Here is a 25714-nt window from a genome sequence, read left to right on the forward strand (position 1 = left end):
AGACTGGTAAAGGACTGCTATGAAATGGCGCAGATTACAAGCTTAAACTAAATGATCGAGAGGACAGGAGCGAGCTGCGACTTGTTAAAATCCTAGATTTACAAAAACATTTTCAGTTTTCAGTCTGAGACTGTGGAAATCTTTTAGTGTAAGCCAGCTTAAGGTGGCGTACAGTCAATTTATCATTCTAAAGGACTCCCACAAACAGACTAGAACGAGGAGCAAAAGAAGCAGAACCTTGAAATGCAGGTGAATGACAAATATTCAACAATACCATCTGTTACTTTTTATACAATCGATGCTCTCTCCACTAAAACAAATCATATTTGCCAGGAGCCAGAAAGCAGATTTAACCTTCAAAGATTACTGACAACTCCCAAAATTACAGTTTATGTTGGATTACTGAAATGAAAGAACTTCAGTAGTGCAGAAGGGATAATTTCAGTTTTCTGTCTCCCGCTGACTTTAATTGCAGTGATGGAAAACTCTTGCTTTTATGTTTTTGCTTCATTGACTGAGTCATGGTTTAAATAAGAATGTTAGCAGGAATGATTTTCTTGTTTAAATGATTTGTGAATGTGTGTCGAGTCTTGTTCTTGCAGCCACTTGATAGAACCACTTACATTTTGCTTTATAGCTTAAATTGAGAGAAGAAAACACTAAATGTTTGTGAAGACTGAAAATAACAATGGGTATTAAAAGAGGCAGTACTTCTGGAGAAAATACAATAAAATAATCTCTAAATTTCTCAGGCTTGCTTGAATCCTGAAGCAGCCCCTCTTTAAACTAACCATACTAAATTCCTTTTTCTGCATTCTTCTATTCTTTTTCTCAAATATGTCAGGCAGCCACATTTAGGTTCTCTGGGGGGTTAATGAGGGTCAAAGTTCTTGCTCAGAGACAACCTGTTTGTTGTGGTATTTGAACCTGCAAATTTACAATCCTAAACCAAGTCCTCCGTCTCTTGGCAACCACTGTCCCCAACACAGACAGAGGAGGAACTCAGGAAAGTTTTGTATGACCACAAATCACATAAGCTCTATTTACACAGGGTGCAGGAAGGGATACTGAAACCTCTATGCACGTCTCCCATGCATTCCTCCCATCCGACTGCAAGGTGAGGTTCTCTGAAAATCTGGAGTGCAACAAATTTCAAAAAGATGGAGAATAAAATTGCTTGAACATCCACAAGTTGCAGCAAAAGATTTGAATAACAAAAAAAAGAAAGAAAGGAAAAAAGCTTCTGTTGCACGTTCACTCCTGACGCCTTCTAAATGTACAGAAGAGCAATTAGCAGTGTTGTTGTTTATAGCACCGTTGCTGAGGTTATAATTGACATTGGCTTGCCAGGATCTGGCAGAGCTCAGAGGTCCCACAATGTGTTCGCTCCTCACGCGCGGAACAGCGCATGCGCCAACCTCGGAGACGCTCCTGATTCGACCAGCCCGGAATCTACCACACAGCCCACTATGTTGCAAGGCTCTCCGCTAGTAGCGCACCGCCGCCTGCACCTGCCTGCTCTGTTGTTGTGGTCGGGGCGCTGGGAGGGGTCATTATTTCGCAGGGAGCGTTAGGAGGAGGAGGCATTTCCGAGACACCGACAGAAGCGTGTAGCTTTTCGATTCAGCACCACAAGACTGAGGAAAGCGTCCGGATTGAGTCGGTTTTCACTCCTCGCCGTGGCTTAACCGAACCAGCGGGGCACCATCTTTTTTTTTTATTTGTGGGAGTACTCCGTGAGACCAGCCGCCGTGCACTATTTGCGGACCTGCAAGAGGTGTCATCCCCATCGGTTAAAGGTGCGTGCTTGGTGGTTTTTTGTCAGCTGGCAGCTCTTTTCTCTCCCTCTCTCTCCCTTCTGCTAGCAGCCTGGTAGCATTTTACACTTGCTGCACTGATTGACCCGCCGTGCTGCTAACATTAGCTTAGGCGAGGTCCGGCTTTTCATTCATCATTTGAGGCTCAGCGTGTTGGAGGGATGGAGGCTGGAGGAGGAGACAGAGCAGCTAAATGAAACCCAGACACTTTGAAAGTGCGTTAACCCGCACGGGGCTCCCGGTGCCTTTTTTCTCTTCCTCCTTTTTAATACGAGGAGCTGAAATCTCAGCTAACATCGGTGTAGTCGGAAGCTGCTATCCAGCGAGCCCAGTGCTGAAAGGCAGCCTGCTCCGGATGCTATGCTAGTGTCGTGGCTAACGCTAACATACACCGGGCGGCCACTTTAATGCGAGTAAAATATCCATCCCACATCCCACATCTGCAATGAGCCATGCTTAATTATTCACGAACCTCCAGTTTGTCCACGGGCATCTTCCCGTCTCTTATATGTCTCTGTCTGGATCATGAATCTTCTCGGTTCAACACATTTATGTCCCTTAAGTTTCCTGGCTGTGTTTTAAATCAGTGCTTCGCAGCGTTTATTGTTGCCATTGTTTGTTACAAAGTGACATTCCACAGCTCCTCCTCAAAGTGCGCCTTGTACTTCACGCTGGAGTCCGTCTTGGCTCTTTCCAATCACTTTAAGTAGCCTGGCAGGCTCTGCAACATACAGAAATGGCACATTTAAACGTGAAAACGAGCCGCACTTTGGCATTTTGCAGTGATTCTATAAAGCTAAGCAATGGGGAATATAATATAACGTCTGCTTGTCATTTTCCTGTATAATTTGACTACATATTCTAAATGAACATGGTTGAAATTACTAAAATAGTTTCTGTTTTTGTGTTTTAGAATCATCAACAATATCAACAGTAACACTATTCTAAAAATAAAATATCGAATGATGATGTTGGCAGTGATTGCAAATAGATCAGAGATTTATTCCTGCACAGAATAAATAAATGAATAATGTATGTTATACACATCGAAACGGTGATGGACATTAAAAAGTACAGTCTGCCAAATTGTCCAGATTTACTGTGAGGAATGAGTGAGAAATGCTATTTCAGAGCACAATCTATATGTCATATCTGGGGAAAAAAAGAAGAAACGTGATTCAAGGTTTTGAAAATGACTAAGATGTGAATCATACAGCCTCACCACGGATCGAAGAGCTCTCCTCTCCTGCATTGTGTGTATTGAAAGCTTGTGTTGGTACAACGTGGCATGGCATTCAGCCTGATGGATAACATGCTCTTTGAAGAGCTCTAATCAGCTACAATCTAATTATTCAGCAATGAAAAATAGCTGCTGTATCACAAAATTATATTCGAAAAGGAAAAAAAGGTTTTTGATTACTCAGATTTCTTCCAGACCTGTCTTAATCATAGTGTATTAATATTGATGTAATTTTCCGTATTTGTGTCGTTTATTTGTGGTCTCTGACAGATCAAGTATTGCTTGTGTGGCCACCCTGTTTACTTCTTTTCAGTTATATTGTTTGTTTAGTAATATTTGTAAAACAATTGTCTGGCAAAAAATGTGCAATTACATAGAATAAAAAAGGAAAAGCCTAACATTTCAGAAAAAAAAAAGAAGTGTCATAGGTCCCTGTATTTTCAGAGTGAGGTGCAGTAACTTTTCCATCATAGCCATTGGGTTGAGCTGTTTTCAATGATCCCTGTGATGGAGTGGCGAGCTGTCCGAGGGACAACCCTGTTTCCTGCCCTCGCTCATAGTGAACTGGGTTTCGCTCCAGCGCCCCACAACTTAGCACAGCTATAGAAAACAGGTGGATGGATGTTTTAAACAAGGGAGTGGGATTCCTGGTCCTGGACGGCCACGGTCCTGCAGGTTTTCATTAAAATTGGTTTTATGCTGAAACTGCAGTAATTTTCGCTAGTAATTGTTTGGTTTTGTGAAAATATAGACATTTTCATCACAGATACTCTGCACCACAACAAAGAAAAGCTTGAAAGTTTAAATTTAGATGTTTTCATGGCACCGTTTTACCGCTCCAGCCCACTCAAGGTGAAATTAGTCTGTCTGTTGACCCTGAACTAACATATGTTTGACACCCCGGATGTAGAATAACCTGAGTCTCTCTGCACATTTAAATTATTGTGGGTGGCTTTGCATTTTTTCCAGTTCACGCTTATCACTTTTTGGACAATTATTAAATCATAATATCAACATCTGACCCGTGCTGAAAGGCTCTTTAGCAGCAAATGTTGAAAAAAACAGCAGTTGGTGGAAGAGCCGATTATTCAGTATTTTTCATATCTCTTGCTTGATGTTTCTCCCGAACTCTCAAATTACTTTGCATTTCCTAAAAATGTGTGTGCTCCCTGTTTTCCCTTATTTTCAGCTAATTGGTTTGACTATCTTTTTGTACTACATTTCTGACTGTTTGCCTCATTGTTAGAATGCTCTAATTCAATAGTGCTTCCTAAATTGTAAATGATATGATGATTCGTGTGTGTTCTGGTCGCCTTGTTTGCATGAATGTCTCATTAGGGGGAAGTTTTCATTCGGCAACCGCTGTGCTGCTCCAAAAAAGCTTTGTGAGCCAGTGTGGTGTGCCACATTCCCCTCCTGTAACTGGAGATACTGGATCCCAGAAGCCTCCAGAGGTCACACAGTGGCCGTATTTAGACCCTGAACTTTTGATTGGCAAGGAGGCATGCGCTCGCTCAGTGTCATGGTCTGTGTGGGGCTCTTGTCACTTCATCCATATGTCTCTCTTTTATGTCTTTTACTCGCTTGAGTGAGCAGCCTGCAACAGACTGGAACAAAAAAAAAGATGAATATCAAATGGAGGGAGGATTGTGTCTGGTGTCAGCTGTGTTGTTACTGTGCGCTCTCAACTTTAAGAGAGGAATCTCACAGCAAAGCATTTAAAGAAACACAATACGGGGGACCCCCTCCCTCCCAGGATTTGAGCAGAGTTATTTGTCGGCCATCGATCATATATCACTTCACATTCAGCACAACACAAAGGACTGATATGCATCCACCGAATGTTTTCAGGTAACATAATGTCGTGATGGATTCAATGTTGAGTCAACAGAACATAGAAAAATAACTGACGTCTCTTCTGCGGTTCTGCCTGTAAAAAAGCGACCCGGATAATTAAACTAATGACAAAAATTATAGCTTTCGATAAATTACTGCCAGAAAATCAGCTGCTAATTTGAGCACTCATACGGTCTTATTTTTCTTTCTTTTTTTCAAATAGCATAGAGAGGAGGACATATTTGTAACTGGAAATACTAATTGTTGCTGAGCAAGATAACTGCTAAATATGTCTTTAAAAAAATATTGTCTCAATGCAGACAAGGCGAGCGCTGTGATTCCAGGCTGTCAAACACAGACGACTCTATGCCCTTTGGGAAATAACCCCATATGTGTATGACTGACTGACCATCTGCTTCCGACCATCATTTATACAAGACATTTTTATTTTGTTGAACTTATTCTATATATGTACAACTCGAAATATTAGACTCTAAGACTAGATCAACTGTGAAACTAAACCATTTTTTGTGTATACTTTACTGTTTATCATCAATTTGCGATTTCAGTCAAAGGTGACTCAGTGATTCTGTCAGTTTAATATATCTATATGTAGTAATTGAGTTTTTTCTCTGACTTAGTGTATGCCATTTACAGTCTAAAACCTGGTTCTGTCACTAAGGATAAGGAAAGGCCATAATTTATGAGTGAAACTGTGCAATCAATGGCAGGCAGGAGTGCATTGTGTCCCCGGTCTCCTGGGAGAGGAAGGGATATTGGCTGACTACCATGGAACCCCCCTGTTGTTGTTACTCTGAAGTGAGGCGAAGCTTTAACGTAGCCATGGTTCCCCCCGCTAAGTGGAATGGGACCGTTTCTCCTCTCCTGCTCCAGCCCCTGCGCAAATGTTTGATAGTGTTTAAGAGATGAGAGATGAGGCAATAGAAACAACACAAAGCAATCAATAGTTTTAGCACCCTTGTCTACCACATCAATTCTAACTCCACTAACCCCGGGTTTGTTTTAGTCTGTAGTGCAAAGTGGAACTGCATTGTTCTGACAACACACATTCTCACCCGTTTTCAATCAAAGGCAATATAATGGGTTATTTAAGGGTATTTGATATTTTCAGTTTGGCACAGATGACTTCAGCAGACGTATGTTACATTGGCTAAATTAATGTTCTCCCTCTGTAGCTGTTTATGTGACATTATCCTATACTGGCCTATAAAGAAGTATAAAAGAAGGAAGAACTTTATTGTTTTAAGGGGGACAATAAAGTAGATGATCCAGCAGTGCTTGAAAGTATAGTGTCAGCAGCAAGCTGGTGAAGCAGGGAAGAGTGAGGTTATTCTCTTAACTTCCTTTTCATGTCTATTAAGACCACAAGTACACCCACAATGGCTTGGAAAAGGGCTGTTTCAGTGAACGTTTTTATTGTTCCAGCCGAGCTTTATTCTCTGTAGGAATGTCATTATTAAGAAAAAAAAAAATCAATCCATTCTCTTATTTTCAATTAATCCTAAGTCAGTGAGTGAATTGAATAACATCCACCCCAAAACTGCTCACAAAGCATTGGAAGTCATCAAAAGACTCTTTCCTGTGAATTCACTAAAACTTTAGATAAATGTGAAGTGTGAAATATATTCATCCCATTTGTCATCACCACTTGACTACTGTGCAAATATCTAATTACATTTTAGTATCTTATGCAGTTTTAAATCTCATTCAGTTTGCAGCTAAATTATTTTTAACAACAATTCTTTTTCGTCAACGAAATTTCAGGGTCAGCAGGGCTTTTAATGTCAGAGTCTGGGAATGAAAAGTCAGTCTCTCAGTGAAAATGATCTTGATGTGTTGGACAGGTGTTTACACAACCAGGAATATCAAGGCTTCTTTTGGAATGAAGCTATAGCTGAGAAATCCTGGTCCTTGAATGCCATTCTTTCTTTCTGCACCAATACACTTAAATGAATGCATCATTGCAACGCTCTGCAGTGCAGACTGATCATGTGCAACTCAGGTGCAGAGCAGAAAGACTTCTAAAATGTGCACCGCAGTGATCCTCCAGGATATTAAAAGCCTGCGGGAACAAAGCATATGTGCATCGACTTGACATATAGGCTTAAGGAGGCTGTTAGCAGTAACCAAATGGGCAATGTCAAGTTGTAGTGGCACCAGCTACAATGCACAGCTATTGATTTTTTTTTATCTCAACCCTTAAACAGAATTTGGTAAACTTCTTCAATGGTAAAGTAGCTACTCCATTATAAGATTTCACAGCTTTCACAGCTCAGACTTCTGGGATATCTTCAACCTTCATCAGAACACCTATCAAAACACATGTTGTTGTACATGTGGGGGTTTGCAAGGACCTCAAATGGGTCAGGTATCAGACGTGTTGAAATAAACCTCTGGCTGACCTATCTAATGTTATTGTGGTGTTAGTTTGTCCCATATGCACAATCAACAGACAGCCACTTCATAGAAAAATATGTTAAATCTTGAAAGCAGTCCATTACATAATGCATTATTTGGCCAAGAAGTGACAGAATTCAATTTGGATCATTTTCTGTGAAATTTCCAGGCTCCTTGGCAGCATTCCTTGAAACCCTTAGCACGTTACAAATGTTTGGAACACTAATAATCTATTTTGAGATGAAAATTAAGATAGCAACAAAACTAATGCCTGGGCTCCAACAACAATTCACGTCTCACACCTTAAACACTTTCAGTCCATGACCTTGATCATTACTTTCCCCTGTGGTCCACACAAACAACAAATGATTTTTAATTCTTAAAATTTAATGAAACACTCAACACATGTCATCACAACTTTAGAGAATGTCCCACTCACAATTACAGAAACTGAATTACAGAAATTACAGAAAATTAATATGTCTGCACACAATGTGTAGAGAAAGAATTGCCAAAGGGGTGGGAACAAATCTCTGTCTAAACATTGAAAACAGAAGTTTTCCACAATGCCAAGCACTGCACATGCACACTACGGCCAGAGTAAATCATCTAGGATCATCTACTTATCACTTAAAAATTCTCCTCCATGTTATGCTTCTGTAAATCATGGATCTGGTAATTGTAATTGTTTCCAAACTGTTAGTTCAATGATCACCATTAACTGCAGCCGTTCAACGTCAACCAGACATAATGCGCTGCACACCTGGGCTAACACAGAGAGACAGTTGTCCTCATTCATATTTATACCTAAAGTGAATTTGAGTCATTGGTTACTGAACCAGCATGTCTTTGAACTGTGGGAAAACAATGGGGGCCACTGAGGAAACCCACAAAAGCACTTAAGCTGCATTTTGGCCACAGGAAGTTTTACAAAGAATGAGGAACCATCAGAGGATGTTTGTGCACTTTAACCACTTAAATGAGAGTGTAAACGTATGCCCTGGATTGTACTTAATAAAGGTCCATAAACTAAATTAAATAAAAAAAAAAAAAAAAAAATCTTACACATCTTATGACTCTACACAAGAGAGTGGTGATCCACAATGGTTTGCTAGATGATTGCGTTGGTTCAGTCATTCCCTTATTGTGAACTTAAATGAAGTTGTTGAACTCCCTTTGATGAAGTTTTGGTTGCATCAGGGAAAAACAAACATGCAGAGGGTGCAGCCGGAGTTCATATCTCCCAAGAATTGAGTGCAACACTTTTCACTGAGCAGCAGACAGCACCTTTTCTCACTGAGATGTAGTAACTAGAGCGTTATGCCAAGCTCCTGCCAGGAGTTTCAGTCCTGTTTTTAATGATTCTCCCTCGTCCTCCCACAGATGTCACAGTCCCCCGGGAAAGGTTATTGATTTTGACAAGATTGAATTGTTAATAGTATTTTTCTTCTGCTTGTTGGTGGCCCTATCGCTTTTGAGTGTATCAAGTATCACCAAAGCTCAAGCTAATTCCCAGAACTTATCCAGCGGGTGTGGATCGCTTTATCACCTTTAGCAGGATCCCTCTTACTATAGGAATTGACGCTGTCAATGCGGATGAAAGCCACCTCAGCTGTGAGTGTCAAAGGTGCCTTTTTAAATTCAGAATGATGTAGAGGTCTCCTAAACTCCTTATATTAATAAGATTAGTCAGGATTTGTGAAAATCACATCAGAGGTGATGCAAATTGTTCTATATCCTGTTAGTAATTGGAGTCCCCCCCCCCACCTTTATAAACACCACAAAGTTTTTTCTGGTCTGATTGCGATGTGAAACATCTTGGTTTGCTTATCTGCAGCTAGAAAGTCTAATTATTTTTACCAGCTTTAATGAAGTTCAGAGGAGAACAAGTGTGGGTGTGGATGCCAGCCGTGAAACTGGACAAGACTTTGGCTAATTAACTTGTTTGCCTGTGCAGTTAAGTCTCCCTTTCACAGGCTTTTTGTAGATGATGCACGCAGGGGCATCAGTGAGTGAGCAGCGACAATGTGGTTTGGTGAACTGTGTGTAATTTGCGAGCGGGGTCATCCTCACTTGCACAGTTGACATTTTTCTGGCCGCGTGAGGTCACGGCAACACACTCCTGCTCGGTTGCCTGTGTGCGTCTGCCTCCATCTGTCATCGTGCTACCTTAGTGTTTTGATCTCTTCAAAAACAAGTGTGTGTGTGGAGCGTTTTGCTTGAGGCTTTCCAGTCGCTTATCTTTCAGTTGTTGTGTGCTTCTGGGGCCTCACTTCTATCGCAAACTTGCTCTTTTCCACCCCCACCACAGGCTACATCTGAGACGAGTATGGGCCCAGAGTGTCGGCCAGCTCCTCCCCCACTGTGTGTGAGCTCTGTCTTGGTGAATTAACTTGTCTATTGTTATGTGAATGGTTTTCTTCTCTTTTCTTACGGAAAATCTATATGCTGACCAGCGGCGGTTCTTGGATTTGACATTCGCAGCTTAGCGAATCCGCTCGGGATAGGTCACTGGAGATATAATTCTTATTTTTTGTTTATTTTTTTTTTCTTCTGAAAAGTTAATTTGAATTGAACCTCGACCTCAGTGAAAACAAGATGGATCTATTCTATAAATAAACCGAAAAAACTGGGGTGTTAAAGGCTTAGAATTTGCCTGCTGCTTACTGATTTTCACTGAAATGCCTGACAGTGCAGTGGCTGAATACGGCTTTCTGCATATTTCCCTCCCAGGAAATTATCCTCCTAAGTTGGTTTGGTTTGCCTCTTGCTCGACTCCTTACTCTTCTATCAGCACTTTCATTCACTTGCTATTAATGCATGCTTTCATTCTTTCAAAAGCACACGGGACCAAGTAAATTGTGGAGTTGTGTGAAAATAAAGAAAGATAACATGAACGCTGGATGAGAAAATATTGCATGCCGGATGTTAAATAGGCTGTTTTGATTGTTACTTCAAAAATTGCAGGCTGTACTTGAGAGAGAAAACCCCACCATATCAACTGATGTGTAACAGTTGACAGCAACAACTAAATTTAGCAAACTGACCCGATGTCTATTTGTTCCTTTTTTTATTCAGATTGTAGAGTACAACCATGGACAAGGTAGAAATTAAACCTGGATCCTTTTGCTTAAATGTGACAGTTCTAACCACTGCTCCATGTGTGCTGCTCTTCTCTGTTACCTTCTCCTACTAATTAATTCAAATAATATTTTCAGTTTTAGCAAAAAAAAATAAAATAAAAATAAAACTTTAACAGCTTGTGCTCCTCTCTACTTCTTCTTTGAATATGCTCACATCACCTCATCTTGCCAAATGCAAATCCAGTGTCCTTTATTTGTATTCACATGGACACCTTTAATAAGAGATCAAACCATGCGAGCAGAAGCCATGTTTGATGCCTTTACGGCATGACTGAACTTTGCAGAACAGTACCAGGTCGTTGGGCTAAATGTGTTTGAGAGTTTATACTTCATGAAGAATTGATGTATTTTTTTTTTTTCAACAGAAACAGAAATTTCCTTTTTTTAAATCAATTAAGATAAGCTACAAGAGGTTGTGATGCTTTTCATACCTTGTGTTTGATATGTTGAGTCCTCTATACATGCTGTGATCCGACTTGTGTTTGTTTGGAGTCGACTCACGGGGTGTCCATCTGCTTGGTTGGGGCACACCAGGGTTCAGCTGACAACGTTCACGCTTCTGCCAGTGAACTGCTCCAACAGAGCAATCGCACCAGAGTTTCTCTTAATTGGATCAAATCTGCCAAGTGTGAACACACTCCTACCAAATGGATTAGCTCAACTGTATTTGTGCACTGCCGGCGCTCGCGGTGATTGGCCAGTTGACCAAGTGAAAACAAGCAATATCAGGGATTAAACTGGTCGAGGTGAGGTGGAATTGTTTTCACAGGTTTCTCATCTCTCACAGTTCCTCAGTGGTTGGTCTTCATGTCTCACAAACCAGTGCAGACAGCACATATAATATCCACTCTGATGCCACACACAGAACCGTGTTAACTATATCAGTGCATGCATGCAGAAAAATCGACTCAAGCTTACGCCACTCATGCTGACAGGATGACTTCCTTAAAAGGCAATAGTGGAGTGCACCCTCTCATTTGCTCCCCCTTGCTAGAATAACTCTCTTTGTTAGTCAGAGCAGCTTCTGGACTGGCAGTGTGTTGTCGGTTTTAGACAGTATGACATGAGACAGATTTTCGCAGGAGATCCTCAATTCAGAGAGTCTGCTGAGAAGAATGAACAGCTTTCTCATCACCATATGGAGTGTTTAAGTAACAGTTGGCCACAGCGTTAGGTCCCATCGCTCATTGTCTCGTACCGATGGAAAATGCAGTGTTACCAGGAAATACCAGTGTGGAAAAGACTGAAAACAGCAGATAACAAAACGAATTATGTGTATTCTTCTTCTCACAGTTACACCACGTATCCACACAAACTCCATGACTGATGCTGGATTATTAACCCGTAGTCACATCTGACCCACTTCTACTAGACCACTGTCACGGGTTAATCCCGGACATTAAACCATAACTGAACCAATGGGATTACGTTGTGTATTTGCCAAACCAACAGTACACAGTTCTAAACAGCATCTTCTGTGTTTTACCCCTGTCTACCTTGAAAAGTTAAGTTGAAAGAAGTTGTTTAAAATCTTTGCCTCAGTTGTTTCCCGGAGTTTGTGTACACAGACGCTGAATGGCGAATGAGTAAGATCTCCGTCTTTTCTCGTCACCATATGGAGTGTTAATACAACAGTTGGCGGCACAGCGAGGTCATTATCGTCATTGTCTTGTAATGATGGCGAATGCATCATTATCCTGAAACAAAACCAGTGTGGACTAGCTGGAAACAATGGATGCATCTCATAGACCTGAAAAGAGAGTTTTCTAATTCCCCGTGGTATTGATAGTGTGCATCACACATTTGGCCTGAGCTGGGAAAAAAAAACAAAAAAAAAACGAACTTTGAAGGATGAGGAAAACAAGTTCTTGTTTGTGAGGCGAGAGAATTACTCATTGATTAATCAGTAAAACCCAATTAGTCAAGCTTGTTTTTGTTGTGTAGCTGGACATCCCTCTGTGTGATGTATTTTCTTAGGAGCAGTAAAAGAGGGATTTGCCTTGAAAAGGCTTCCAAACTGAAGTTTGGATGATATTTGTTTAACAGTGTATAATCGGGCATTAAAACATTTTATCTTGAGAATTAGCTTGGAGATAACCAGCGCGCTGCACCACTCTCACCTGCTGTGAAACTAACGTTTGGCATCTCTGAAGCGTTTTCTGTTTTTCATATCAGTCATTGTGAACTGTGTCAACCTAAACGCACAAAGAGCTCAATGTGAAGTATAGTAAAATGTTCCTTTCCATTGGGGGCAGTTTTTTCTTTCATTTTTTTCTATGGGAGGTAGGGTGCGATTGATGCGTGTTAATTCAGATTTGCAGTGTGTGCATTATGTTCTTAAAGAGGGTTTTTGTGTCCCGGAGAGAGCACGGCTGCTTTGAGAATTTCACAGGTTGCGTGCTCTACTTTGATCAGCCTACTTCGGCCACTGTGGGAACACGGCCCTGGAGAGCGGCGATATGACAGGTTGAGCCTCGACTTCTGCTTTTACAGACTCCCCCGCTGCTGCTCCGTGCAAAACCGTGTGTATGTATTTAACTCTGCCCCGAATCTGGGTCAGTGCAGTGTTGGCATATTAACTTTCCATAATGACAAATGACAGGGATTGTAGTCACAAGTTGGTGTCAGACGGCGGGGGGAAAAAAAAAAAAGCTCCAAAGCCCATTTTATGCAGTGCAAGCAGAGTTTAACTTTTGAATATCTGGATTTTTTCTAAAGCACATACTGCAAAACTGTACCGCCAGAAGTATTTTTGGAAAAGACTTCTATTTTATTCAAATGCTTGACATATACCATTTTAAATTTAGAAGTTTCAAGGCAAACAGCCTGGATGATGTACACTGACAGGGTATGTAGTTTGAACTCCTCTTAATTTTTTGTGTATAAAGAATTTAGCACATGTATTTTTCTCTGATGCTAAAAGTTGTTTGAATGCTTTTTTTCCCCAATAATATCTGACAGTTTGAATTTACTTTAATTTTGTATTTCTAATGATGTGTAAATGTTAGGACTTTAAAAACACCAATCCCAGCTTGTTTCAGCACTTAATTTGTCCCTCTTCCTTTGCTCCCTAAGTGCTTATCGTGTATTAACCTCATTTGTTAATACATTCAGTGTAGTGGTGTTAATCCATGCCCACATGTACTCACAGATTGAAGGGTCTTGATTTTGTGAGTCACTAAAACCACCCAAACATATCTAAAATCCGAGATGTTGATCTTTGAATTTGCCATGGAATTAATTTCGATGGATGTATACTTGAATCAATACATTGACATAATGATCTGAGTGTTCTAATTGTGTTTAATTTTGATTTCTGAAGCTTGACCTGCTGAATTTAACTGGAGCGTTATTGTATAACAATTTGACATGCTAATATTGTGTATGTGATGTGTCGTCATAACATATGCCTATAGATATGGCTGTGTAACTATGAATGTTAGCAATTCTTGATGATTCACGCGTCTTGTAGCTGCACTAAATGGCATGTCCTTTTCTGTGATTGTAACAGTTTTTATTGGGAGAATATGGTGAATCAAATCCTGCAGTGTGACTCAGTGACGCTTACCTAACACCTACTGTGAGTTTGGCAGCAACACAGGAACACATCACGTAGGAAATCCCTGTGAATATTTAGATAAAATGGTTTGGATATTCCAATCAAAAACAACAAATTGAGTGGCATTGAAATTCATAGAAATATTAATTTTTGTTAGATGTTAGTGTAATAAGGTCTGATGCAAAAATTGAATGTGTTCTGTTGTGTTTCTCTCAACTCCGTAGAGCTTTGCCAATTATGAAGTGCTGATTTGCGTACAACTGATTTTGAAGGACTGTGGTTGGAGCGTCATTAAAAACAAATCACCCAGTTTCAGTCAAATATCAGTCAAATATTTCCATTTTTAACACGGCAAAATTTTTATTCCCTTTAATAGCAGCTGGGAGCCGCAAAAAACTGCTCGCAGAGACTTGCTGTCTGGTCAGATCGTCAATCTGTCAGGGTCAAAATGCACAAGCCGCCACATGCACACACATATGGAAAGATTAGGATTCTTGGTTTAACTGGCCTGCATAGCTTTGGTTTGTGGTAGGAAACAAAAGTTGAAGTTGTACTGATAGTTGTAAGAAAACTTTGCAGACAACGACATGCGAAATTTAGGTCTGCGAGGTCACGTTTGGAAGCTATGCTAAAATTTCAAAACTATGTTTATGTGCCTTGCTGATAGCAAATATGGATATAGTGAAGTAACAGATGGATCTGTGGCTCTGAGCAGGCTGCACACTCTTATCAACTGCACCACAGTGGATTATGAAGCCGATGAAAGGGAAACTCTAGCAGTGCTATGTGTGTAAATGTTTATGATTTAACTTTCTAACAGAGTTTGATAAAATACCTTCTTAATATTAATTCTATTCAGATAGGAGTCGTGAATTTAAACTAAAAGACACCAGGTCGACATTGTATTATGCAATATTTGTCAGTTTGTAGACAAGACAGTTTATTACTGTCCAGATCTTAATAACAAAATGTCCACAAGCCAAGTAAATAGGCTCCTGTATCGTAAATGATATTTAGTTCGGTAATGATGACATATGTACCTCTAACTACAAGAGCAAACTGGGACTGCATGCAGGGAACATAGCTGTGTTTTTCTGTTTGTTACTTGAACTAGCAGTGTTGAATAGCACAAACCATCTGTTTATTGGATGTTTTTTTTCCCTTCTTCTTTGGTATTGCCAATGGATTGTTGGATGGAGTTGCTGTGTGCAAGAAGTTCTTGGTCGATATAGATGCATAGAGCTCTGACTCAGCCGTACAGAACTGTTTGTGCGCGCTTTGTTGAGCTGCATTTTTCATCCTGAAAATGCTGATTGCATTTAAGCGCATTTCTCAGTGAGATAGGGTGCTTAAACTGGAGGGGGCAAGATTTTTTTTTTTTTTTTTCTTTGCTTTCACTTAGACCATCATTTTTCAGTGATTTGTAATACATATAGGAATAACAAATAACAGTGATGCCATTTACATGCGCACTAAAAATCCAATCATTATCCAGTTTCTGGAGTTATGAAAATATTCCAGTGATTATGAAAGCAAAATGTGATATGCTTCATCCAATAATGAGTTACTTGATTTTGAGGAATTGAATGAACACACAGATGTCTTGCCAGTACTTGAGATGCACACAACTAATCGCATAAACAGGCTCCTCACTAGGTGGTATCAGAACTGATACTTAGTGTTTTTACTCATGCACAAATCAGTGTGAGACCTTCAGCCACGGCTCGTGACACACTTGAACCGCGTGCACGCCCGCATTCAGGTCCAACACCGTCTGCAGACACACGATGCGGGAAGCAGGGATGAGTCTGTAGTGATCACTTCTCCTTTGCTGGGATAATCCATCCGCCTCACAGGCGAGGCGTATCAAGATGCTGATTAGACAGCAGGTGTGCTGTAGGCAGGCCACAATAAAAGGCCACTCTTAAAATGTACAATTTTATCGCACGGCACAATGACACAGATGTCACAGGTTTTGAGGGATCATGCAGGAATGTCCGTGAATGGAATGTTCATTTCTCCACCATAAGCTGTCTCCAAAGGCGCTTTCTGAATTTGGCAGTATATCCAACCAGCCACTTTCTTAAGTGTTTTTCAATTATTTATTTCAGTTGTCTAATTGTTGCATTTATGTGATTTCTCTGTGGTCTGTGTAAACAGATATGAACTTACAGTTCATTAAAACGAAAAAAAAAAAAAAAAAAAATCACTTTTATTCACCAACCTCTAAAGAGATGAAACAGCAGATATTTATTTCAAAATTAACAACCAGGAAAATAACCAGGTGTTGAAGGCACATCTGACAGGCCAGAGGTCTGGATGTCAAGAATGTATCAGGTTATGTTATTGATTTATTTCTTCAGTTGAAGCCAAAATACTTTGAAATGATTGTACAAAAAATGAAAACACCAAAATGAAAACACCAAAATCAACTTATCTTACTTTATTTGATGTTTTTATGCTTGGACTGAATGTTTAATGTTTTTCAGTTTTCATTAGTGGGGAAACCAAAATGTATTTCTCAGTAGAAACATGTTTATTCTGGCTTTGGAAAAGCCCCCCAGGTTCTTTTTCACTGGAGACTTTGAAATGGTTCTCAGCAGGGAGTTCACACGAAGATCCAACCCTTGGATTCAAAAATAGATGATTGAAACAAACTAAACAACACTGCTTCTCAAACGTAATGAGGTCTCGAGTTAAAAAAGTCTCGGGTTTCCCACTTTTCCAGAAGACCCATATGAAGTTAAAAAAACAGGACTTTCCTCATCTTTGTTCTCCTTTCGTGTTATTAAGGAATGTGTCGGTGGATTATTTCAATTGACTTTAATCAAAATGTCACTAAGATGTAAATGAATCAGCCACTGTCAAGAATATCTGCATGCGTCGTGGCGAGCTGCTGTTGCTCACTGAGTCTGAAAGGACATCTTAATGAACTGTCAGAGCCTCTGTCTGCATCTGTCTTCGCTACATATTATTAGCTCTGTGCCATTCATACTGGACTTTTTTGGAAGAGCTGCTTTTTTTTCAAGTTTTTCTTCACCTGTCTCAGCCAGCTCAAGAAAAGTTCAAGTTGAATTCGAGGAAAGTGTCATTCTTGATTCAACAGTGAACTATGTTTGGTTCATTATGTTTAGAATGAGTTTATTTGCTGTACCATTTTGGACATTAAAGTGATTAAAACGGGACATTTCAACACTTCATCTGGAGTCTTAAAGATTAAAATAGACAATAGAATGTAAGTTATAATAAACATATCTGGTTTCTATCATATGGAATAAAAGTGACAAAATTAAATAAACACTTAAATGTGTTAATTTTTTTTTTGGAATTATACCTTTTAATTATATCTCAACCTTTTTGACCTCTGGGCCCAATTTTCCCAGTACAGGGCTGGAGATCATTGAAATATTAACACTTTCATTTCAACTGATACCGGTTTGATTTGTATTAAATAACTAAATCAAGTCTACTTAAAGTGTAGCAAGCTAAAGCTGTCTAAAATGGATAAAATGTTTGTCATCATAAGTCAGAGATATTTCTCTTATATCATGGATGTAAACTTTCACATATACAGGGCTTCCCAGTCCGTGTCCTCGAGGTTTGGTGTCCTGCATGTTTTGTGTCTCTCACAGTCGCAACACACCTGATTGCAATGAGAGCTAATTACTGGGCTTCTTTACAACAATGATGAAGACATCAGATCAGATTGAGGAGCGCTGAAGCGGAGAGAGAGCTAAAACATGCAGGACACCTCGAGGACCAGGATTGAGAACCTCTGACGGATAACAGCATTGAACAGGTGAGTAATTTTAACAAATGAAGTAGCTACATAAAGAAATATAAAGCCTCAAGTCCGTTTTATAAATAAAATCTAAAATCTCCCAAATGTTTTTGATTTAGTTAGTCAAGAAACTGAAGAAAGCGGAAAAGATTAGTAAAATTCCGTGATGATAGAACAGAAACGTTAGAAAATACTAACAGTTTCAAATTAAAAAAAAACCAAAACAGACTGCTAAATAAAATTGTAAGGAAGTGTGGTTCTGTATCAACTTATAACCTGCTTATTAATTTTTTCATTAAAAACTTTAAAATTCTCAACAAACTCTGCAAATCTGTGAAAAATTAACATTACAAACAGCGTTTTTGCTCTTAATGAGACACTTGGGCCTGCCTCTCAGATCCAGTCTTTGTGGAACGGGGGACGGGCTCACTCTCCGTACAGCCTCCAGTGATGCTCTGAGTCTGTTTCCAGCTTCGTGTGAATCATGATTCACACAGGTATGCAGCTGTGAATGGGAGAAGGGGTTTCACAGCCCTCAGAGCAAAAGCAAGATGTTTGTAGCCTATTTTCTTTGCTCTTGGAAGATATCCACCGGATTTCCAACTATTTTTGGATGGTTGGTTTAGTGATGTCACCTTAGTTTTGAAGGCTTCATTGCTTCATTGGCTTTAAACCCAAAAATACTTTTATTCTCACCATTAGCTTAGGGAGTGAGGTTGTATTTCTTTCAGATGAACCACCGGGACGCAATCAAAACACCTGGGCTTTACCTGTCTCACAATTAGAACACTTTGTTTGATTTTGGGCCCTGAGATTTTTGTTTGGGAGATTGCATGCTATTCCTGAATGGGTGAGCAAACAATCACATTCACATAATGCATACTAACATATTCTCGACCCCAGCCGAGCAAATTTGGATGAAGCAGTCTTAGAAAATGCATGGATGTATGTCAGGTTATTCATTTCGGTATGCAGTCAGCAGGAAATGGAAAGGGATAACTAAGTAATCATTAGTGTGACTTGCTGGAGTTCACAATATTGAATTAGTTTGCTGATTGGCAATATGCTAAGGTTTTCCAACTGCTCTGGCTCACTTCCAGTGCTGCATTTGTTCCAGTAGCAGAGAACATCAAGTGTACTGTAGTGGAATTACCATATGATTATGCAGAATTATATAGGAAGGTACCACTGGCAGATGTACTCATAAAAAAAGGAGATGATTTTTAAAATGTACACATTTTCTAGGGTAATGTAAAAACTAATATCTTGAGTTCTGTAAAACCCAAAACTTTTTTTTTTCTTTGGGAGTAAACAGAACATCTTATTTGACCAAGTTTCGGAAAGTCCTCTCCTGAAAGGTTTTATACTGTGGTGTGAAAGTGTTTGCCTCCTTCCTGATTTCTTAATTCTTGGCACGTTGGTCACACTTAAGAGTTTCTGATCATCTAACAAATTTAACTATAAGACAAAGAAAAATTATTTGTCAAAACCTAACTTAACCTTGGTTTATCACACCTGAATTCAATTTCTCTGACGACACCGCGGCCTGATTAGACACACCTGTGCTCAATCAAGAAATAACTCAAATAGCACCTGCCAGACAGGGTGAAGTAAACCCAAAGATCCTCAAAAGCTGGACGTCATGCTGAGATCCAGAGAAATTCAGGAACAAATGAAAGAGAAAGTAATTGAGATCCATCAATCTGAAAGAGGTTATAAAGCCATTTCTAAAGCTTTGGGACTCCAGCGAACCACAGTGGAGAGCCATTATCCACAAACGGCGAAACCATGGAACAGTGGTGAACCTTCCCAGGAGTGGCTGGCCCACCAAAATTACCCCAAGAGCACAATGACGACTCATTCAAGAGGTCACAAAAGACCCCACAACAACATCCAAACAACTGCAGGGCTGACTTGGCTTAGTTAAGGTTAGTATTCATGACTCCACCATAAGAAAGAAACCGAGCAAAAATGGTCTGTGTTGCAGAGTTCTAAGACGAAAGCCATTGCTGGGCAAAATGAACGTTAAGGCTTGTCTTATTTTTGTCAGAAAACATCTCGGTGATCTCCAACACTTTTGGGAAAATACTCTGTGGACTGATGAGACAGAAGTTCAGCTTTTTGGAAGGTGTGTCCCATTACATCTTGTGTCAATGAAATCATGAATTCTACCACAAAATCCTAAAGGAGAGTGTCCGGCCATCTGTTGGTGATCTCAAGCTGAACCGAACTTGGATTCTTCAGAAGGACAATGATCCAAAACACACCAGCAAGGCCACCTCTGAATGACTGAAGGAAAACTAAATGAAGACTTTTGGAATGGCCTCGTCAAGTCCTGAATCCTATTGAGATGCTGTGGCATGACCTTAAAAAGATGGTTCATGCTCAAAAACCCTCCTGTGTGTTTCAATTACAGCAATTCTGCAAAGATGCGTGGGGCACAGTGCTGTGATAGAGCTATTACAAGTTATCGCAAATGCTTGATTGCAGTTGTTGCCAAGGGTGGCCCAGCCAGTCATTTGGTTTAGGGGGTACCGGTAGTCACTTTTTCACACAGGGCCATGCAGGTTTGAATTTTTGTCTCCCTTAATAATAATAACCTTCATTTAAAAATTGCATTTTATCTTGTGTTGTCTTTTTCTGATTCTGTATTTAAATTTGCTTGATCTGAAGCATTCTGATGTGACAAATGAATAAGAACAAATAAAATAAAGGGGAAAAAACACTTCATACCACTGTATAACATGTACTCACAGGTTGGTGAGTGTAATTGTGCATCATAACTGGTGTAAGAGAAGCATCCTCACATTTGGGCATGATGACAGGGTAATTTAAGGTTTTTGTCCATCGGCAGATGCATTAATAATACCAAAGTATTCAAGTTTGATTATTGCAAATAAAATTCCTGTAAGCACTTTACTGTTTTTTTTAATCCAATAGATCTGAAACAATCAACAGTCTTGTGTCCTGTAATAGTTAAAGAATAAATAAGTCACATGTTGCATCAACGTCACCTCAAACCACTTATCGATGTATCAGAAATGTGTGATCTTTAAAAACAGATTGCATCATACACAATTGTTTAGACTCTTTAACACCATTCCAGAGTGAGAACCACACAGACGAGCACAGAAAGAAAGTGCTCATATTCTGAGTGTGCGCCGTGCTCGGTTAACACCTGGCTAACCAAGGAAATGACTTTCCTCCCGTTAGCAGTTGTCTCTGCCATGTCATCAGCATTATATCAGAGAAGAGCTGACACAAGCAGAACCTAAGGTAATAATGCTGTTTAATGGGCAATAAAAAAAACAAAAAAAACAAACTATCAAGAAGACCCTACATTAGGTGACAAATGAGCTGACTGACACAGGATGGCGGCATGTGGCAAGCCTGCTCCAAATACCACTGTTACCACTCCTACATTGTTCCCGCCCTTGCAGCGATTTAATAAGACATGCCATTCAGGCAGCTGTGACAGAATGTTAAATGTTTGTCCCGGTGCTCTCAGCTGCTATGCACACACATCTCTTCAATTTTCACTCACTTGCTCTTGCCAGCCATCACAGTTTTTAATCCCATAATGGATATTTTGGCTAAAATTAGATGAAACGACTGTTTTGAGGAGGCAGAATCAAAGTCAGTCAAAGCAGTCGCTGCTACACAGATTGTGAGGATAGTTGTGCAGTTATATGGTTGGAAGTTCATTAATATCGTTCCCCCTCCCAACTCCAGCTGTAACTTCCCTAAATACTTTGTCACAGTTGTGGAAGATTCAACACTGGTTCGAGGATAGACAGAGCAGAACAGAGATGCGGCTTTGGAATAGCTAATTCAGGAAAATGTGTGTCAAGCCAGGGAAGCAAGATACTCTGGAACAACGGTTTCTCTAGTCCTGCTCACAAGGTCAGTTGGGTTGTTAACAATTTGTACTTCCAGTCTCAGCAGTTTCTTTCCGTTTTCCATTCAAAATTATAAGCTAGTGCTGAGTACACCCGCACATGCTTGGGAAGAACATGCAAACTGCAGACAGAAAGGCCCGGCTCATCTTTGAACCCAAGACCTTCTCGGTATTAGGCAAGAGCAAACTGCTCTGAAACAGTGTGATGCTTTTGCCAGATTGCTGAAGAAACCACAGTGCCAACAGAAGACCCACATGGATTATGAAGAGATGATAGATTTGTCTTCAGGAAGATGTCAGTGAAGAACACTAACTTTATTAATATTCTGTTGTAAAAATGTTTTATGAGTAGTTGTTGCATATGGTTTAATACTGTCACGTCTTGAATTTGAGCCATGCACTAAAGCTTTTCTTTTTCTTCATTCTGCACAAAAATGACTCAAGGCTCTATTCACAGCCTTGATGAGTTAAAATATCAAGTCATTGATAGTGTTTTATCTGTATCTTTCAGTTGAAAATGGCGTGTACATTTTTTTTTTTCAAACCGTAGCACAAAGTCAAGGGGTTGACCAAAGTACCATTAGTCACTGTCTGCGTGGTTTTGCTTTGAAACCCGACATCAAGTGTGATGTGACAAAAGCCATACTATGGTAGCTCTTTCAAATGCAGCCAACTAAAGTGTCCTCAGTTTTCAACAGCTTTATGTTTCACAGACTCACATATCACAAGATTCGTAGAGCTAATCAGATGTGAAAAACATGCGTGGCGTATGCGTCATTCATAACGGGCACTCACAAGTCTTATTTTTGGCTTTCAACCCAAACAAATTACTTAATAGAAAAAAAAAAACAGCAAATGAAATATCTAAATTCATGTATTGCTAGTGGTGCTGAGAAAAGTATCTTCAAGTTGCCCCTCAAAAACCAAGTTACACTTCTACTTTTCAGTTTTACTTCGAATTATGGGATTGATGCCACGATTGCTCAGCGAAGGCGAGGCTGTAAACACCCTGTAAACGGTCTTGTTTAGTTTTACTCTGTACACTGCGATGCCTTCAGTCACGCTATCCTCCCAAAACTGGGAAGGCCATGTCCTTCAGAGAATGCAGCCCCTGAATACAGGACAGACGTAATGAAGTTACGCTGATCGCGCAATCACTTAGGAGCTTCTTCACCTTCAGCAGAAGCATTAAAGCATGATTTGTTTTCATTGCTTTGACCATCGATCTGTCAGTCGTACAGAGTTGCACTATCGCCCACTTCACAAAGCGACTTTAGATTCTTCAGTGATGATAAATAGAAGTTTGTTGAAAGCTGGAGCTCCTAAAGGAAACACACATGGACACAGGGTGAACATGCAGTCCTCACAGAAAAAGGCTCCAGCCATGACTCATTTTGCTTCAAGAGGACAATGACAAAAATCACACTATGCCTTCTGAGTAAACCAGCACTTTGTGATGAGTTTGTCATTATTTAGAAAGTAAAGGCCTATTTTATTGCTGTTAACGGCTTTAAATTGTCATTAGTTTTCATTTTTTATTATTAAAAAAGGAAACTATAATAACACTCAGGGATTTATTACGATTTTTTTTTAATCTCATGGAGGCCGAGTTGATTAATGCACAGAGACAACTGATGTAGGATATTCAAGCCAACCCACAAAACAAGAAACCTAATTAACAACAAAGCTCCCATTCGGTGAGTGTTCTTTGCCAAACTCAGCAGGCACGCTATCTGCAGGCCCGTGATGAATTGAGCGCTGAGAATGCTGCTTTCCGGCACTGTAACGAAGTGCTGATCAGCAGCTCGCAGTGAAACTCCCAGCATGCCCACCTGTGAACGTTGTTGACTTAAGTTGTAGTTTCCACTGCATCAAGTGACTGCTCTGGCTGTAGGCGACGGTGGGACAGTATTGAAATCATGCAGAGGTGATTCATTTTGCATATATGGGTAAGGTGGGTGGAAACTCCTCTCAGTGCGGTATAAATGAGGCTACACTGCTGTAAAGTTTTACTGCATCCATTATGAACTCTGATAGGGTGAAGCCAGCTTTGTAATGCACAGTGCAGCAGACAGAAATAGCTGGCGTTGGACTGAGAGGCCTAATTTACTGGAAGCTGTGTGCGCTAGTGAAGACCAAACATCAGACAGTTCCCACTTTCCTATCGGAGCTAGGAGGTCTCCATCAGACAACAAACTTAGAAGAAGAACCAATTCACACATGCAGCGGCACTCCAAGCAATCAAACACATACTGCGATGATCAAAAATGAAATTAATAAAGCAAGAAAGAGGATAGCTACTAGAGAAAAAAGCTTCAGTGCTGCACATAAAAGTTTCCTTTACCCTCACTTGATTTCAAAACAGCTTGAATTTTTGTTTATCTATCAGTGTTCAGCCTAGAGGAATAGAATATTAATGCGACTGTGCAGTACTGCCTTGTCTCCAATAAATCCTGAAAACTCTAAGCAGATGGCCCATTTTTCCTCCTTCAAGTCACGTTATTCTGAACCTCCTGAAACATCACCACACGTCCCCCAAAAGCCTGTCCCGAGGCAGGTGGAAACACACATTTCATTGGAACATGATGGTAAACACTTCTTTCTTCAACTATATGCTGCAGAAGTAAGCATTCGTGCATGTTTGGGCACAACATATGCTATGGGTGGAAAAGCACTTTAGAAGAAATGTAACTGCTTGGAATGCTGTCGTTTTCTCATTCGGTTGCCATGTTAGAATAACTTGCCAGAGCGTTTAGTTATTGGAAAAACATCCTTTTCGTCTTCACACTTTGTTTTCAGCAAACTACATTTAAATCATTTTCTCAGTTTCTTTGCTTTTCATATTTGTGAAACATTTACTGAGCAAGTGACCGTATTTGTTAACATGCGTGTCTTTGATTTTTTTTTTCCTTCTAAAAAAACAATGGTGAAATGGCTGGAATTACCACAATATAGGAAAACATTGGATCTCATTATTGATGTAGGATTTCTTTTTAGAGTTTTTTCATTATAACAGTGTAAATACCATTGTGTTTCACGCGTTGACCGAGATAAGGATGGATGAAAATTGATGTCACCCATAGCGTTCCTAAATCCCTTATTGTTGATTGGAGCAGGATGTCTCCGTACTGAGCATTTGAAACCGGATCTAAATGTGAAATGTAAAAATATCTTCAAATTTTACCAGCAGAGGTTGACGCTTGGTTTCACCTCTGCTTCAGCGAAGTATCTGCTATTCCCAGTTAGCGCACCTGACCAATGCCTTTTACTTAAAGGTACAATCAGTAAGAAATTTACTATATTTACCATAAAAACCAACCAATAAAAATCATTCCTGTCATTGAAGAAACCATCCCAGCAATCTGTATTTTGTGACCACACCATCAGCTGACGCATGTACTGCTAGGTCGATGCACCTGAACTGCCTAAACTCACTTAGTCTTCCAAACTGGAGAGGGGAGGGGGGAAGTACGTTATGTGACGTAATATTACTTATTGCACCTTAGGAAAAAAAAAAAAAAAAATCAATAAAGTGCTTGAACATGGTCACTGTAAACAGAAGATGACTGTAAATGTCCTGATCTATTTTAAGCACACACCCAGAATATTTTAGCAAATCATAATTAATCATGTACTTTTTTTTTTCTAAATAGCACGTTGTGTTCTTGGAGAGTAATACCTGGTAATAGAAAACTTTAAGGGGACCGAAGCCTATTTAGGGGAAAATAAACCCAACTAGAAATGGTGAAACATGGTTGGTTTTCCTCCACATTTTAATAACATGGTCTGTTCCTTTCCTCCAGCTGACTTCGTAAGGAACTCTTGCCATCAACAAAAGATAAACCTTTTTTAACTTCAGATATCCCCAACTTTAAACGATGCATCAAGTTTCTTATTTCATTTTTATCTATAAATTTTCTTCATTACTTAGAAATATGATCTGCTCCTGCTGAGCGCATACTCAAAGCACATTTCTCTATTAACTTTCTGTCTGTCGGGCTGTTGAAGACACTGTGCGGTCC

The 25714-nt window shown here is 39.9% G+C and overlaps 1 protein-coding gene across 1 annotated transcript in view; it reads left to right on the forward strand.

Moving 5' to 3' along the window:
- Nucleotides 1-1511: 1511 nt before the first annotated feature.
- ctnna2 (catenin (cadherin-associated protein), alpha 2) overlaps nucleotides 1512-25714 on the forward strand; it is a 343169-nt gene continuing 318966 nt past the window's right edge. The window contains exon 1 of the mRNA XM_030094501.1: nucleotides 1512-1799. The gene's annotated coding sequence lies outside the window, so the exon portion shown is untranslated. The remainder of the gene's footprint in view (nucleotides 1800-25714) is intronic.

The sequence above is a fragment of the Salarias fasciatus genome, chromosome 6 (genome assembly GCF_902148845.1).
Source record: "Salarias fasciatus chromosome 6, fSalaFa1.1, whole genome shotgun sequence".
Lineage (NCBI taxonomy): Eukaryota > Metazoa > Chordata > Actinopteri > Blenniiformes > Blenniidae > Salarias > Salarias fasciatus.